This window comes from Manis pentadactyla, chromosome 1, assembly GCF_030020395.1.
Source record: "Manis pentadactyla isolate mManPen7 chromosome 1, mManPen7.hap1, whole genome shotgun sequence".
In the NCBI taxonomy this organism is placed as follows: Eukaryota; Metazoa; Chordata; class Mammalia; order Pholidota; family Manidae; genus Manis; species Manis pentadactyla.
Window position 1 is genome coordinate 211,656,527 of NC_080019.1, and position 17,107 is coordinate 211,673,633.

At 41.5% G+C, this 17,107-nt stretch overlaps 1 protein-coding gene across 1 annotated transcript in view; it reads right to left on the reverse strand.

Moving 5' to 3' along the window:
- Positions 1 to 1,284, reverse strand: part of LRRN1 (leucine rich repeat neuronal 1) — a 45,869-nt gene extending 44,585 nt beyond the window's left edge. The window contains exon 1 of the mRNA XM_036878147.2: positions 807 to 1,284. The gene's annotated coding sequence lies outside the window, so the exon portion shown is untranslated. The remainder of the gene's footprint in view (positions 1 to 806) is intronic.
- Positions 1,285 to 17,107: the final 15,823 nt, after the last annotated feature.

The window sequence follows — 17,107 nt, forward strand, 5'->3', positions numbered from 1 at the left end:
ACACTCGCTGGCAAACTTTCCTCTCTACCGACGCCAGCGGAGCGGGGAACCCAGCACGGGCTCCGTTTCTGGAGCCGAGCGAGGCTTCCCTGACATTTCAGCATATCCCCGGCGAACCTCGTGAGGCTTTCACCAGTTCTAGGTTCAGAACGTGTAGAGTGAGGTCTTCTCTCCACTTAGACCTCCCGACAATTGAGTAGACTGTTCTGAATGCTCTGACTTAATACACTCAACGCTTTGCAAATTACGCCCTTTGCTTCTTTCTTTAACCAACAAGGCCATCACCAACACATCCTCTTTTCTCTTCCCACATCTCACCTTCCTTTTCCTTTCCCCCTCTCCGACCTCTTTCTAACTCCTCGGGGCCTCTTTCGCGCCCTTCTGAGACCCCGGCTGCCTACCTCGATCCCATCCCAGCAGCCCTCCTTCCTCCGGGTCCGCGGGCACCGCGCTCCCCCGCGATGGTTCCTGAAATTCAGCGGGCTTGCCTCCTGACACAGCCATTTGCCTCTTTCTGTCTGGCCTTCCTTCCGAACTATCGCTCTACCCCACCCCAGTGTTTTTTGTTCTCCCGCCCCCCTTCCTTGGCGCTGGGGAAGGCGTGGGGGTACTAGATTCCCGTTTCCCCGACTTGGTCATTTCCCCCCAGCTCCAAGAGCCGCGCCCCCTCGTACCCCTTAGGCCCGCAATTTTATCCTGCGGTTCCCCAGACCTTCTCGGGTTCGCCACGCCGCCAAGTTTGCCTTGACTTCCCCTCGCTGCCGCCCACACCTCTCGCCGCCGCCCAGTTGGTCGAGCGCACTTACCCCGAGACTCGGCTGGCGGGGATGTCGGGGTGCGCACGGGCCGGGCACCCGCGGAGGCAGCAGGAGGGAGAGGAGGAGGACCAGCTGAACAGCGCCTCCCCACCAACCCGCAGCCCGCACAGGTTCCTTGGGGGCCCCCCTAGCAGAGAACCGAGATGGGATGCGAGGCAGTGACACGAGCAACAGCTGCTGCGCGGGCCTCGACTCAATCAGGCTCTCGCGCGCGGGCACACAGGCAGGCAGGATTGGGAAGGAGGGTAGAATTGGGGTGCAGAGGGCGGGGCAGAGAGCGGCCAGGTCCCTAGGAAGGTGCCCAGGGCGCCTAGGGATGCCACAGCGCGGTTACCACCGCCCGGGCTAACGCCGCCGGCCCCTATCTCCACGCAGAGGTCGCTGCAAGGCGCGGGCGCACGGGCCTCGCCCAGCTCCCGGCTCGCTGCCGGCGCCCTCGGTGCGCCCTGCTTTGTGCTCCCCGCAGCCGGCGTGCACCTGGTGTAAGCAAAAGCGGTCAGCTGATGGGCTGTGCACTGATTGGCTGCCTCGCGGTCTCCTCCCCTCCCGCCCGACCCCTTTCCTGGCCTCCCCCTCCCGGCCTCCCGCCCCCGACTCAGCCCCGTGCTGGGGCACCATCTGTAGTCAGCCCAACAAAGGCGCAGCTCCTCGGGTCCCGAGTGGCCCGGCAGCCCTGCGCCGCAGCCGCTGCCGCTGCAGGGAGCAGCCTGCCGCCGCTTTTTGTCTGGGGGACGACAGGCTGTGGCTGGGTTAGGGAGGCAAGCACCCTGCCGTTTCTTAGCCAAAGACATACAAAAAAAAAAGCCCGTGCTGGGGGGCCAGCCAGGCGCAATGGTGTCAGATTTCTCCGCAGCGTAATTGTGCTCAGGGGCTGAGAAGCAGATAAAATTTAACCCAGGGGGAGACTCTAGTTTTAGAATGAAATCTGACCCTACGTCTTTGCATGAAGATTCCTTCGGCTGTGTGTGTATATGCCTCAGTGTGCATACAAGCCTCAACTGATCTTCGCCCTTGCCGCGTGAAGTAGTATTTGCGATCATTTAAATGAATGGCGAAGCCATTTCTGATTTAAGGAGAGTTTCAGAAAACGTTTCTGAAACTTTGTAATTACAGCTTTCTGATTTGTTTGGTGTGAAAGTTGTATTTAAATAAGCAGAGATTTGAGGATGCCGTTTGTTTGGAATGGGGGATCTCTGAGATCAAGGAATGAGAATGGGTCTTTGGAAATGGCACATGAACCTGATTCTCCACTTCCAGTGGCGAGCTTAAGCCAGGCTCCAGGAAAGTTCTGGGTACTTGCTGTTGAGAAATCTGTTTTAAACTAGAGAATTATTAACCTCTCAGCTGTAGACAGCTTTGAGGGAGAATGTGGTGACATTTCCTGATAATACCCAAGCTTAGAAATTCTGGAAAGTTTGGAAAGATACATTATTACAGAATCATTTTCTGAATTCCTTGAAGACATAAATTTAATAACAATAATCTTATACCTTGATCCCTATAGCACTTCCTGGAGTCTTTCACAGATGTCTGTTAAATATCTGATGCTCCTATATGTCCTGAAATGTTATCATGAAACTGGCATGTAAATACCAATGGATCACAGTGTGCCTTACAAAACTCTAGAGAAAGAACGATTAGGATTCGGGGTAGAATGTAGGTGAAAAGTAGAGCAGCTATACAAAAAGGCCCATTGTAATGACGGTGGGAGGGTGATGCCTATAAATGATTTAAAAACTTTCAAAGCAAGTTGAGTCTAGAACTTTTCCCCAGGTCCATACTTGGGTGTCTTTCCCCCTTTCTCATACTGATTATATGCTGTTTGGGGTTTGTCTGAAAGAAGGTGGGCCTTTGGTGGAAATACAGAACTTGAATGATCAGGGAAAGATAGAACATGTATTTCTTGGGAATCTCCATTAAGTTTCACAGACTCTTTCTGAGAGTAGAGGGGAAATGATGCTGTACCCTACATAGTGGGGTTTTACACAGGCATATCCTATGGGGCAGTTGAAGCAGTTAATGGTGGTAGGTAGTTTTTCTTTCTAGGAGGCAAGATCTGTCACAGCCTCCAGGTTTAGGAACACCCAGCTGAGAAGAAACCAAGTCAGACGTGAGTATGTGAGCTTTGAAACCAGGCCCAACCTACTTTAAACCCAAGTGCTGCAATTTATGAGATGTGTCCCTCTGGGGCAAGTCACTTTATGTCTTTAAGCCTTAGTTTCTTGGGCTATAAAGTGGGCTTGATAATGGCACCTATCCCAAAGAGTTGTGCTGGTTAAGGAAGAGGAAGCATGTGAAATGCTTTGTGAAATTCTTGCATATAGTAAGTGTTTAACAAGTATAAGCACCAGGCATTATTAACCAGGTAGCAAAGACCAAAGGAGGACACCTGGTCAAACAGGCGGGCTGGTTGTTTCAGAGAACTGACACAGCTGACAGAATATCTTAAAGGCACTAGCAGCTCCAATGAGAGAAGCAGACTCTGTCTCCCCAGTGTTCAATCCATTACTTTTTAAATCAGCATATCACTTTAAAAAAACTGATTTCTTTCTTCCACAAAGCAAGAGTGGCAAAGGAGCTCTGCTATTTCTCCTTGATCACTCCATTGATTTGGCTCCAGACTGAAGGAGCATTATCATTAGAAAGAAATGGTTGTGTCAGAGGTGGGGAAGGGGCTTGAGCAGGAGGATGGGGATTGCTGTGTGTTGGACACATTGCTGTGAGATAGAAGGGGACAAATGCAGGCCTAGCAATCAAAAAGGATTCTGAGAGAGGGGCGGAAGATGGCGGCGTGAGTAGAGCAGCGGAAATCTCCTCCCAAAACCACATATATCTATGAAAATATAACAAAGACAACCCTTCCTAGAATAAAGACCAGAGGACACAGGACAATATCCAGACCACATCTGCACCTGAGAGAACCCAGCGCCTCGCGAAGGGGGTAAGATACAAGCCCCGGCCCGGCGGGAGCCGAGCACCCATCACCCCAACTCCCGGCGGGAGAAGAATAGGCAGAGCGGGAGGGAGACGGAGCCCAGGACTGCCAAACACCCAGCCCCAGCCATCCGGGCCAGAGTGCAGACACAGTGCATGCGCAGAGGGCCCTGGATACTAGGGAAATAGGGCAGCAAGAACAGTGAGTGGGCACCGGAGGACATAAGAAAAGCGAGTGACCAATTTTTTTTTTTTTCTGTTTTGTTTTGGCGAGCGCTTTTTGGAAGTCTTAAAGGGATAGGGACCCCAATACTAGGGAAACAGGTCAGCAAGACCGGTGATCAGATGCCGGAGGCTGGTGCCGGAGAATAAAGAAAAACGAGTGGTCACCTTTTTTTTTTTTTTTTTTTTTTTTGGTGGTCGTTGTTTTGTGTTGGCGGGTGCTTTTTGGAAGTCTTAAAGGGGCAGGGCGGGACACTTAATCCAGAGGTAGGGAATCCGGGATCTCTGGGCACCCTAACCCCTGGGCTGCAGGGAGCAGGGAGGCCCCTTACGGAGATAAATAGCCTCCCAGCAGCTCCCGCTCCAACGCAACTCCACCACTTTGGAGTAGCTGCCCGAGCCAGGCCACGCCCACAGCAACAGCGGAGATTAACTCCATAGCAGCCGGGCAGGAAGCAGAAACCCTGTCTGCGCTCAGCTGCCCAGCACAAGCCACTAGAGGTCGCTGTTCTCCCAGGAGAGGAGGGCCACAAACCAACAAGAAGGGAAGTTCTTCCAGCCAGTCACTCATCCCAGATCTGCAAACTATTCCTATCACCATGAAAAGGCAAAGCTACAGGCAGACAAAGATCACAGAGACAACACCAGAGAAGGAGACAGACCTAACCAGTCTCCCTGACAAAGAATTCAAAATAAGAATCATAAACATGCTGACAGAGATGCAGAGAAATACGCAAGAGAAATGGGATGAAGTCCGGAGGGAGATCACAGAAATGAAACAAACTCTGGAAGGGTTTATAAGTAGAATGGATAAGATGCAAGAGATCATTGATGGAATTGAAACCAGAGAACAGGAACGCATAGAAGCTGACATAGAGAGAGACAAAAGGATCTCCAGGAATAAAACAATATTAAGAGAACGGTGTGACCAATCCAAAAGGAACAATATCCGTATTATAGGGATTCCAGAAGAAGAAGAGAGAGGAAAAGAGATGGAAAGTATCTTAGAAGAAATAATTGCTGAAAACTTCCCCAAACTGGGGGAGGAAATAATCGAACAGACCACGGAAATACACAGAACCCCCAACAGAAAGGATCCAAGAAGGACAACAGCAAGACACATAATAATTAAAATGGCAAAGATCAAGGACAAGGAAAGAGTTTTAAAGGCAGCTAGAGAGAAAAAGGTCACCTATAAAGGGAAACCCATCAGGCTAACATCAGATTTCTCAACAGAAACCCTACAGGCCAGAAGAGAATGGCATGATATATTTAATACAATGAAACAGAAGGGCCTTGAACCAAGGATACAGTATCCAGCATGACTATCATTCAAATATGATGGTGGGATTAAACAATTCCCAGACAAACGAAAGCTGAGGGAATTTGCTTTCCACAAACCACCTCTACAGAACATCTTACAGGGACTGCTCTAGATGGGAGCACTCCTAGAAAGAGCACAGCACAGAACACCCAACATATGAAGAATCGAGGAGGAGGAATAAGAAGGGAGAGAAGAAAATAATCTCCAGGCAGTGTATATAACAGCTCAATAAGCGAGCTAAGTTAGGCAGTAAGATACTAAAGAGGCTAACCTTGAACCTTTGGTAACCACGAATTTAAAGCCTGCAATGGCAATCAGTACATATCTTTCAATAGTCACCCTAAATGTTAATGGGTTGAATGCACCAATCAAAAGACGTAGAGTAATAGAATGGATAAAAAAGCAAGACCCATCTATATGCTGCTTACAAGAAACTCACCTCAAACCCAAAGACATGTACAGACTAAAAGTCAAGGGATGGAAAAACATATTTCAAGCAAACAACAGTGAGAAGAAAGCAGGGGTTGCAGTACTAATATCAGACAAAATAGACTTCAAAACAAAGAAAGTATGAAGAGATAAAGAAGGACACTACATCATGATAAAGGGCTCAGTCCAACAAGAGGATATAACCATTCTAAATATATATGCACCCAACACAGGAGCACCAGCATATGTGAAACAAATACTAACAGAACTAAAGGGGGAAATAGACTGCAATGCATTCATTCTAGGAGACTTCAACACACCACTCACCCCAAAGGATAGATCCACCGGGTAGAAAATAAGTAAGGACACGGAGGCACAGAACAACACACTAGAACAGATGGACCTAACAGACATCTACAGAACTCTACATCCAAAAGCAACAGGATACACATTCTTCTCAAGTGCACATAGAACATTCTCCAGAATAGACCACATACTAGGCCACAAAAAGAGCCTCAGTAAATTCCAAAAGATTGAAATCCTACCAACCAACTTTTCAGACCACAAAGGCATAAAACTAGAAATAAACTGTACAAAGAAAGCAAAGAGGCTCACAAACATATGGAGGCTTAACAACACGCTCCTAAATAATCAATGGATCAACGACCAAATCAAAATGGAAATCCAGCAATATATGGAAACAAATGACAACAACAACACTAAGCCCCAACTTCTGTGGGACACAGCAAAAGCAGTCTTAAGAGGAAAGTATATAGCAATCCAAGCATATTTAAAAAAGGAAGAGCAATCCCAAATGAATGGTCTAATGTCACAATTATCAAAATTGGAAAAAGAAGAACAGATGAGGCCTAAGGTCAGCAAAAGGAGGGACATAATAAAGATCAGAGAAGAAATAAATAAAATTGAAAAGAATAAAACAATAGCAAAATTCAAAGAAACCAAGAGCTGGTTCTTCGAGAAAATAAACAAAATAGATAAGCCTCTAGCCAGACTTATTAAAAAGAAAAGAGAGTCAACACAAATCAACAGTATCAGAAACAAGAAAGGAAAAATCACGACGGACCCTACAGAAATACAAAGAATTATTAGAGAATACTATGAAAACCTATATGCTAACAAGCTGGGAAACATAGGAGAAATGGACAACTTCCTAGAAAAATACAACCTTCCAAGATTGACCCAGAAAGAAACAGAAAATCTAAACAGACCAATTACCTGCAACGAAATTGAAGCGGTAATAAAAAAACTACCAAAGAACAAAACCCCCGGGCCAGATGGATTTACCTCGGAATTTTATCAGACATACAGGGAAGACATAATACCCATTCTCCTTAAAGTTTTCCAAAAAATAGAGGAGGAGGGGATACTCCCAAACTCATTCTATGAAGCTAACATCACCCTAATACCAAAACCAGGCAAAGACCCCACCAAAAAAGAAAACTACAGACCAATATCCCTGATGAACATAGATGCAAAAATACTCAGCAAGATATTAGCAAACCGAATTCAAAAATACATCAAAAAGATCATACACCATGACCAAGTGGGATTCATCCCAGGGATGCAAGGATGGTACAACATTCGAAAGTCCATCAACATCATCCACCACATCAACAAAAAGAAAGACAAAAACCACATGATCATCTCCATAGATGCTGAAAAAGCATTTGACAAAGTTCAACATCCATTCATGATAAAAACTCTCAGCAAAATGGGAATAGAGGGCAAGTACCTCAACATAATAAAGGCCATCTATGATAAACCCACAGCCAACATTATATTGAACAGCAAGAAGCTGAAAGCATTTCCTCTGAGATCGGGAACTAGACAGGGATGCCCACTCTCTCCACTGTTATTTAACATAGTACTGGAGGTCCTAACCACGGCAATCAGACAAAACAAAGAAATACAAGGAATCCAGATTGGTAAAGAAGAAGTTAAACTGTCACTATTTGCAGATGACATGATACTGTACATAAAAAACCCTAAAGACTCCACTCCAAAACTACTAGAACTGATATCGGAATACAGCAAAGTTGCAGGATACAAAATCAACACACAGAAATCTTTGGCTTTCCTATATACGAACAATGAACCAACAGAAAGAGAAATCAGGTAAACAACTTCATTCACAATTGCATAAAAAAAAAAATACCTAGGTATAAACCTAACCAAAGAAGTGAAAGACTTATACTCTGAAAACTACAAGTCACTCTTAAGAGAAATTAAAGGGGACACTAACAGATGGAAACTCATCCCATGCTCGTGGCTAGGAAGAATTAATATTGTCAAAATGGCCATCCTGCCCAAAGCAATATGCAGATTTGATGCAATCCCTATGAAACTACCAGCAACATTCTTCAATGAACTGGAACAAATAATTCAAAAATTCATATGGAAACACCAAAGACCCCGAATAGCCAAAGCAATCCTGAGAAGAAAGAATAAAGTGGGGGAGATCTCACTCCCCAACTTCAAGCTCTACTACAAAGCCATAGTAATCAAGACAATTTGGTACTGGCACAAGAGCAGAGCCACAGACCAGTGGAACAGATTAGAGACTCCAGACATTAACCCAAACATATATGGTCAATTAATATTTGATAAAGGAGCCATGGACATACAATGGGGAAATGACAGTCTATTCAACAGATGGTGCTGGCAAAACTGGACAGCTACATATAGGAGAATGAAACTGTACCGTTGTCTAACCCCATATACAAAAGTAAACTCAAAATGGATCAAAGACTTGAATGTAAGTCATGAAACCATTAAACTCTTGGAAGAAAACATAGGCAAAAACCTCTTAGACATAAACATGAGTGACCTCTTCTTGAACATATCTCCCCGGGCAAGGAAAACAACAGCAAAAATGAGTAAGTGGGACTATATTAAGCTGAAAAGCTTCTGTACATCAAAAGACACCATCAATAGAACAAAAAGGAACCCTACAGTATGGGAGAATATATTTGAAAATGACACATCCGATAAAGGCTTGACGTCCAGAATATATAAAGAGCTCACACACCTCAACAAACAAAAAACAAATAACCCAATTAAAAAATGGGCAGAGGAATTGAACAGACAGTTCTCCAAAAAAGAAATACAGATGGCGTACAGACACATGAAAAGATGCTCCACATTGCTAATTATCAGAGAAATGCAAATTAAAACTACAATGAGGTATCACCTCACACGAGTAAGGATGGCTGCCATCCAAAAGACAAACAACAACAAATGTTGGCGACGCTGTGGAGAAAGGGGAACCCTCCTACACTGCTGGTGGGAATGTAAGTTAGTTCAACCATTGTGGAAAGCAGTATGGAGGTACATCAAAATGCTCAAAACAGACTTACCATTTGACCCAGGAATTGCACTCCTAGGAATTTACCCTAAGAATGCAGCAATCAAGTATGAGAAAGATCAGTGCACCCCTATGTTTATCGCAGCACTATTTACAATAGCCAAGAATTGGAAGCAACCTAAATGTCCATCAATAGATGAATGGATAAAGAAGGTGTGGTACATATACATAATGGAATACTACTCAGCCATAAGAAAAGGGCAAATCCAACCATTTGCAGCAACATGGATGGAGCTGGAGGGTATTATGCTCAGTGAAACAAGCCAAGCGGAGAAAGAGAAATACCAAATGATTTCACTTATCTGTGGAATATAAGAACAAAGGAAAAACTGAAGGAACAAAACAGCAGCAGAATCACAGAACTCAAGAATGGACTAACAGGTACCAAAGGGAAAGGGACTGGGGAGGATGGGTGGGTAGGGAGGGATAAGGGGGGGGAGAAGTAGGGGGGTATTAAGATTAGCATGCATGGGGGGTAAGAGAAAAGTGAGGGCTGTACAACACAGAGAAGGCAAGTAGGGATTGTGCAACATTTTGCTATGCTGGTGGACAGTGACTGTAAAGGGTTTATGGGGGGACCTGGTATAGGGGAGAGCCTAGTAAACATAATATTCATCATGTAAGTGTAGATTAGTGATACCAAGAAAAAAAAAAAGGGCAGTTCCTATGTGGTAACCTCCAATGAGTTCTACACAAGAATATAAAGAGCATATAAAAGTGTAGGCAAAGGGTCTGTTTGTGTTTATACAGAGGATCAAAGCCTAATTGGGCTACCCCGAAAATGAACTAAGATACTATATGAAAAAGAACTTCCAACATCAGCACTCTCTGGAAGACTCATGCCAGAAGATTATCATCAAAAACCCCAACAAAGATCCACGCACTGCTACAGCTGTAGATGCACTCATCCCACCAGTTCCTGGACTTGCCATGGGAATGAGGAATGAGATATTTAAGCTGTCCTGTTCATACAGTAAAACAACAAATTTGGCTGGATCTATACTGTTGGAACTCAATCAAGAATTAGGAGAAGTGGAAATTGTAGCGCTCCAAAATCTTACAGCTACAGACTATTTACTGTTAAAAGAACATAAGGGATGTGAACATTCCCCAGGCATGGGTTGTTTTAATTTGTCTGATTTCTCTCAGACTGTTCAAGTTCAGTAGGACAATATCCACCATATCATAGATAAGTTTTCACAAATGCGTAAGGTGCCTAACTGGTTTTCTTGGTTTCATTGGAGATGGCTGGTAATTACAGGTATGCTTTGGTTATGTAACTATACTCCTATTATGTTAATGTGTGTGCGCAATTTAAGTAGTAGCTTAAAACCTATACGTGCTGAAGTTACTCTACAAGAAGATATGTCAAAGAAATAATCAATCTTCCCATGTTTTCTTGCCTGCTACTTCTATAGCTTTTCTTCTTCCTTCCTAATTACAACCCTTAAATAGAATTCGTGCCTCATATCAAATTTACCGAGTATCATAATTCTTCCAAGTGGTAAAGATACCTCAAGACAAATGCTGGACATAGAAGCTACAGGGCATAAATATGCAAAGAAATAAAAAGCTAACCATTTCAAACAATAAGGCTTCTCTCTCACTTACCAACTTTACATTTCCCTGTATGGCCCCGGAAGATGACTGGTTAGCCAGAGACGGGTAAGATCCCTCAAGGGAGGAACAACCTAAGACAGGCACAGTCGCAGGGGGGTCATCAGGTGAGAAATTGGGGATCAACAGAGGTGAGGCTTAGACCCTCACCCCCCCTGTTCTGAGAGAAATCTTCTGCATACGTGGATGTTTTATTGCCCTTGTCTAGCTTGGATTAACACATAGTCTACAGGCACACACCTGATCATCTACATTTGCTCCCTTACAACACTAAACTATGTTTTCTACCTTTATCTTGTATCTACCTACCACTTCAGCATTTTATTAAAAGTAATAATAATAAAGAGAGAAATGTGGTATCCACATATAAATCAAGTATAAAAATCAAGTGAGTATTCATATTTGAACTGACTGTTTATAGCTCATAATGCATGAGCAAAACCGAAAGCTTCTGTGATGACTGCCCTTGTATTGTTCACTATGTAACTTATTCACTATGTAAGAATTTGTTCTCCATGTAAGAACTTGTTTGTTATGCCTCAGAAGATTGGAGACTGATGAAAATTTGTCTTGGGGTGGATTAATGATTGTGCATTGTGCATTGACTCACCTATACAGAATTTTATTGTTGTTAACAACCATTTGATCAATAAATATGAGAGATGCCCTCACAAAAAAAAAAAAAAAAAGTACACACTTCCAATGGTAAAATAAATAAGTAACTGGATGTATTGTATAGCATAAGGAATATAGTCTAGATATTGTAACAGCTTGGTATAGTGATAGCTGGTACCTAGAATTGTCATGTATATAAATGTTGAATCACTATGTTGTACACCTGAAACTAATGTAATGTAATACTGTGTGTCAACTATCCTTCAATAAAAAATAATTATCTACAAAAAAAAAAGGAGTCTGAAATTTGGTCCAATGACTGGAAATTCGGTAAACTGCCTAAATGGTTGCTTGGTCCACATTTTAGGAACAACCATTTTGTGACTCTGCAAATGGATTTCTGGATTCTTTCAACCAACTGACACTTTAAGGTCCAGGACTTTATCTTAATATTTATTTATTTCAGTCATTGTAGAAGACCTTTGAGGCTTTGGAGAAGAATGAAAGCAGATAGAAAGGCCTAAGATTTCCCAAGAGAGCCATATCTTACTGTTGATCTACAAGGAGTTCTTGCTTCTGGAGCTGACCTTGTCGAGATAACTACACATCCCTCCAGGGTCCCCCACCTTCCCCTTGAGGTTCTTTAGCTTCAGTTTGAAAGAACATTGTAATTGTATATGCCTGATTGTACTGATCCACGTGATAAATGAGGGGAAAAAAAGAAAGCTGAAACTTTAGATGGTGATCATATTAGAATAATCTTTAAAAGAACGTCTGTATTTTGCAAACAAAAGTATAATATGACATCTAAAGCCACGATTTTAAGTTGAAAATACATATTCCTCTAATTAAAATATTAATAGGGTGCTGGTAGTCAGTGTTCCTTCCAGCCTCTGAATTGTAGAGTTTTAAAATAACCACCACCAAACTCTTAGAGGATGGTGACTGTACAGCTCATAATTATGTGACTGTTGTGATTATTATTAACTTCCATATCACATATGTTGTTTCTCTAAAAACTTTTGACATGAGTGAGTTTACTATATATGCCTAGTTCCTGTTCTTCTAGTTTTGTAGCACATGCAAAATCATTCCAGTGTAAAAAAGCTGTTTGTTCAGGTTTTTGTAACTAAGTTTATTTTAGCATTTGTGTCTAATAATTTTACATGAAACTCAGATGACCAACCATCTCATTATGCCTGAGACTCTCATTTAGTCCTAAAGGTCTCACATCTCACAAAACCCCTCAGTCTGGGGCAAAACAAGATAGTTTTTTGCCCTAAATAGAACTCAAATTAATAAGTGTAGGTGCTGTTGTGACTTTAGCTGGTATAATCTTGCAGGTACACCAAATAGCATTCTTATGTGTGATTGGATCAGGAATCCTGTTTCCACTTGTAGAACTTAATTCATGCAGAGCCCTGGACAATTACCTAATCCATTCTCCTCATTGTATAGATAAGGAAAATAAGCCCTAGAAAGGGCCTCTGCTGGTTTGTTAATAAAGAATACACTAAAAAGCTAGACTGCCGTTTGAAGGCAGAGGTCAGATGGCCAGCTTCTAGTCCAGCACCCAGCATGTAACAGGTACTCAGTAAACATTTTTTGAACAAATGAACTGAACCAATAAATAAATGAATACCTTTATGAAATTAGAGCTCTTCATATTCTTAAAAAGTCATTGAAATTATAATGCTTAATGGCTATATACCTCCACCATTCTTCTGTTGAGAAATAAGGGCTCTATCAGTTATTTCATATAATATACATACCATATATATATAGTTAACATACTTATTAGAAATGTCCTTTTATTGAGCTATAGATACATAAAGTTCAGTTTGAATTATCAATTTAATATAATCAATTTTTTTCTATTTTCATTACTATTTACCTTTAGACAGCCTGACTTTATTAAGAAAATAAAAGTTTATTTAGGTTTATTGCTTTTATAATGTAAATATTTTAGTTGGTAAGAGAATTTTAGAATCAAGTTTCTTAGTTTTCAATTATCTGCTTTCCATTTTGCTTTGCCTATATAATAATAGCTAACATAAATTAAGTACTTACACAGAGTAAGTACTTAAGTTGTTAACTAGGTACTACACTTGTTAATATTTCCTATATGGAGAGAGGCAGTATAATATAGTTATAAGCTCTTGATTTGTGCTGTTGAGATTGGTATTCCACCTCAACATAGCTGTGTGAATGTGAAAAAGTTACATAAACTCTCTGTGTTTATAAAAGTATCTGTATTATGGGGTTTATGAGTATGTGCCTAGCATTTACTTAATACTAGCATATTAGTTAATATAATGTTAGATGCTTGAACAAATAAACTGAAGAACCCCAGAGGCTTAAATAAGGCAAGTTTATTTCATACTCACTTAACAAGTGTGTTTCTGACCGGGTGTACTCCACAGAGTCATTCAGAGCCCAGGCTGCTTCCGTCTTTGGTTCTTCCTCCTCTGTTCTGCTGACTTCCTTCCATTCCCACAGAGGATGAGGAAAAAAGAGAAAGATAAACAAGGACCACATGGGAAAACTTGATGAACCAGGCTAAGAAATGGCTTGCATCACCTTCCCCTACATTCTTTTGGCAAGAACTCAGATACATAGCTACACCTTTCAGCAAGGGAAGATGGGGAATGTAGAGGTGTGTGCCTGAAAGGTAGAGGAAGAAATTCTGCAGCATATACTGATCTACATTAAAATTATAGCAACATATTTTAGAAAGACAGCAGTCTGTCCTGTCAGCTCTTATCTTACTTAATCCTTGTAATGAATCTGATAAAGTAGGAGGGAGAGAATGTCTGGATCAGGATCATACAGAAAGTAAAAGGCCATCATTACAGCAAACAAAATACATATGAAACAGCTAGTAGACAGGGCTTTCAAATTCTTGGTTCCTCCTAAAACTGTTCTTGGCTGTTTGCCAACCTGATTACCATTACCACCTTGGGTTCCCAAAGTTCCCAGAGACCTCAAGCAAGGATAGGAAGACTGTCAACTGCCCCATCAGTCATTTATACTCCATTTTCTTTCAGTACCTATAAAACCTTAAGGAAGTTCAGAATTGTTTCTCATAAGATAATGCTTAGAGACTACTGCCCTGGAATTCAGTGTCCCTATTACCATAAATTTAATATCCACATTTACTTTTAGTCCTAGGGGCCTACCAGGCTGTAAAAAAAAGATTGGCAGGTAGAGTAGACACAACTGGTTTATATACATTCTGCAGAAACACTGAAGCGCACAGAATTTTCCCTGCATTTTATCTAAAACCTTCCTCTGTCAAGTTTGTCTGCATTTTGCCTGCACTTCAATTTATTTTTATAATAGAGATGCTCACACTTTTTATCTCTGTGCATGTTAACAGTCTCTTCTGGTAAGACATAGCCCATATTCCATTTTCATGGATAACTAAGTACTCATTTACCAGACTAATCATCTTCTGAAATCCTTACTCTCTTAAATTTGATTCAAATTTTACCCTTGATTTTGTAACTGTGCTTAAACCTTGCACTGAACACACTCTTGTCTTTTGGAGAATGGACTTAATTTTTGAGTTTTGTGACTTCAGGAACGGAAAGCTGAAGAGAGGTATGTGATATATAAATGGTGATTTATGCTAGTCATTAGAAGCAAGTCCATATTGTAATTCAGTTCAACCAGTGCCATCAGTTTGAGGGCTGAAAAGAACCTTAGAGATAATCTGGCACAACCCTCGCATTTTATAGATGAACAAACTCAAGTGCCCGGGACACTAACACTTCCATATACTTCAGATCATCTGGGAAATTGACCCAAGGTCATACTGCTGTTTAACAGGAGCACTAAGCCTAGAGTGTAGTTCTCTTGATATTCAGGTCAGGAATCTCTCTAATGTTAGCATGACCGTAATGACGATCCTCAGGCCTCCCAGAAGTCTGTGAATATACTCTCAGGAGTCAGCTAGGTTACTATAAGAAATCTTTATATGTCTGATTCCAGTGATAATAAGAAAAATTAATATAAGCTTATTCTGAATCATCTGAGTGACCTTCTTATAATTGAATGCAGACAATGACATCTAGTGCCAATGTCTTTGTTTGTGTTTATGATCATGTTGATGCCAAATAGTACCACTTAAAGTGTTTGGAGTTAACGAGAGAAAAACAGAGATGTTTTGATGTATAAATGATGTCTTCTCACCAGGTAAAGGCCAAATGATTTCTGCATGTATTCTAAGAAAGGTCCACAGAAATTTCGTGAGTTTAAGGTGAAGAGAGAAAAAACATGGGTGAGAAAACCAAGTCACCTATGACATGTAATAGTCTAAGCATGCAAAAAAAGAAGAAAAAAATAGATTATCAGTACCATAATCACACTCCAAGAGGTGACTTAATTTCAGAAAAAAAGAAGGAAAAAAGTTCAAGTATTATATAAAATTGATGGTTGAATTTGTGTTTAACTAGTTTGGTAGATTTTTTTTTTTTAACAGTTTTAGGTAGTTAGATATAATTGCTGGTGTGATTTGAACTGTGTCCCCCACCAAATTCATATGTTGAAGTCCTTACCCCCCGGTACCTCAGAATGTGACCTTATTTAGAAATGGGGTCATTGCAGGTGTAATCAGTGAGTCACATTGGAGTAGGGTGGGCCCTGATCCAGTATGACTGGTGTCTTTATAAAAAGGGTAAATTTTAATGCAGATGCACACACACAAGGAGAATGCCATGTGAAAACAAAGGCAGAGATCTCTGTGATCCTTCTACAGACTAAGGAACAAACCAAAGATTACCAGCAAACCACCAGAAGCTAAGCGAAGTGGCCTGGAGCATTCTCCCGCACAGCCTCAGAACCACTCAGCTCTGCCAATATCTCAATCCCCAATTTCCAGTTCTCAAAACTATGAAATTATAAATTGCTGTTGTTTAAGTCACTCGGTTGTATTTTGTTACAGCAGCCCTTGGCAAACTGATGCAATTGCCATACTATAAACTGCACGTATTTAAAATGTATAATTTTGACTTTTGTATACACCAGTGGAACCATCTTCACAATCAAGATAATGAACATATCCATCACCTTCAAAGGGGTCTTTGTGCCTTTTTGTACTAGCTTCCTTCCTCCCCACCATGCCCTCTTCCTTGCTGCCCATTGGTACAGTCAGTAAACTTACCTACTTTCTGTCATTATAGACTTATCTGTATTTCTTAGAATTTCTTTCACTTAGCATAATTATTTTGAGATTCATCCATAATGTTGTGTGCATTAAAGTTTGCTAACTTATTGCTGAAAAGAACTTTATTATATGGACATACCAATAAGTTTATTCATTCACCTGTTGATGGACATGTGAATTGTTTCCAGTTTTTGCCTGTAATGCTGCTTTGGATATTTGTGTTCAAGTCTTTGTCTGGATATATGCTTTCATTCTCTTGGGTAAATACCCAGACATGAAGTCACTGAATTATGTGGTAGATGTATGTTTTAACTTTTTATGAAAATGCCAGACTTCGTTCCAAAATGGTGGCACCGTTTTTCATTCCCACCACCAATGTGTGAGAACACCGTATGACTTGCACATTAAAAACTCTTGAAGGTGAATTCCTTAAGGGAAGTAGGAACTTAAGAGTAAGGATCACAGTTACCACCCTGCCTGTTGCCTTACACAAAGCTTGATTCATACACTTATGTTACCCAACTGTATGGTTTTGAATGTGCAATCTGATTTATAAATTGGTTCAGAAATGGCTATTCACAGTGTTAGTCACACAC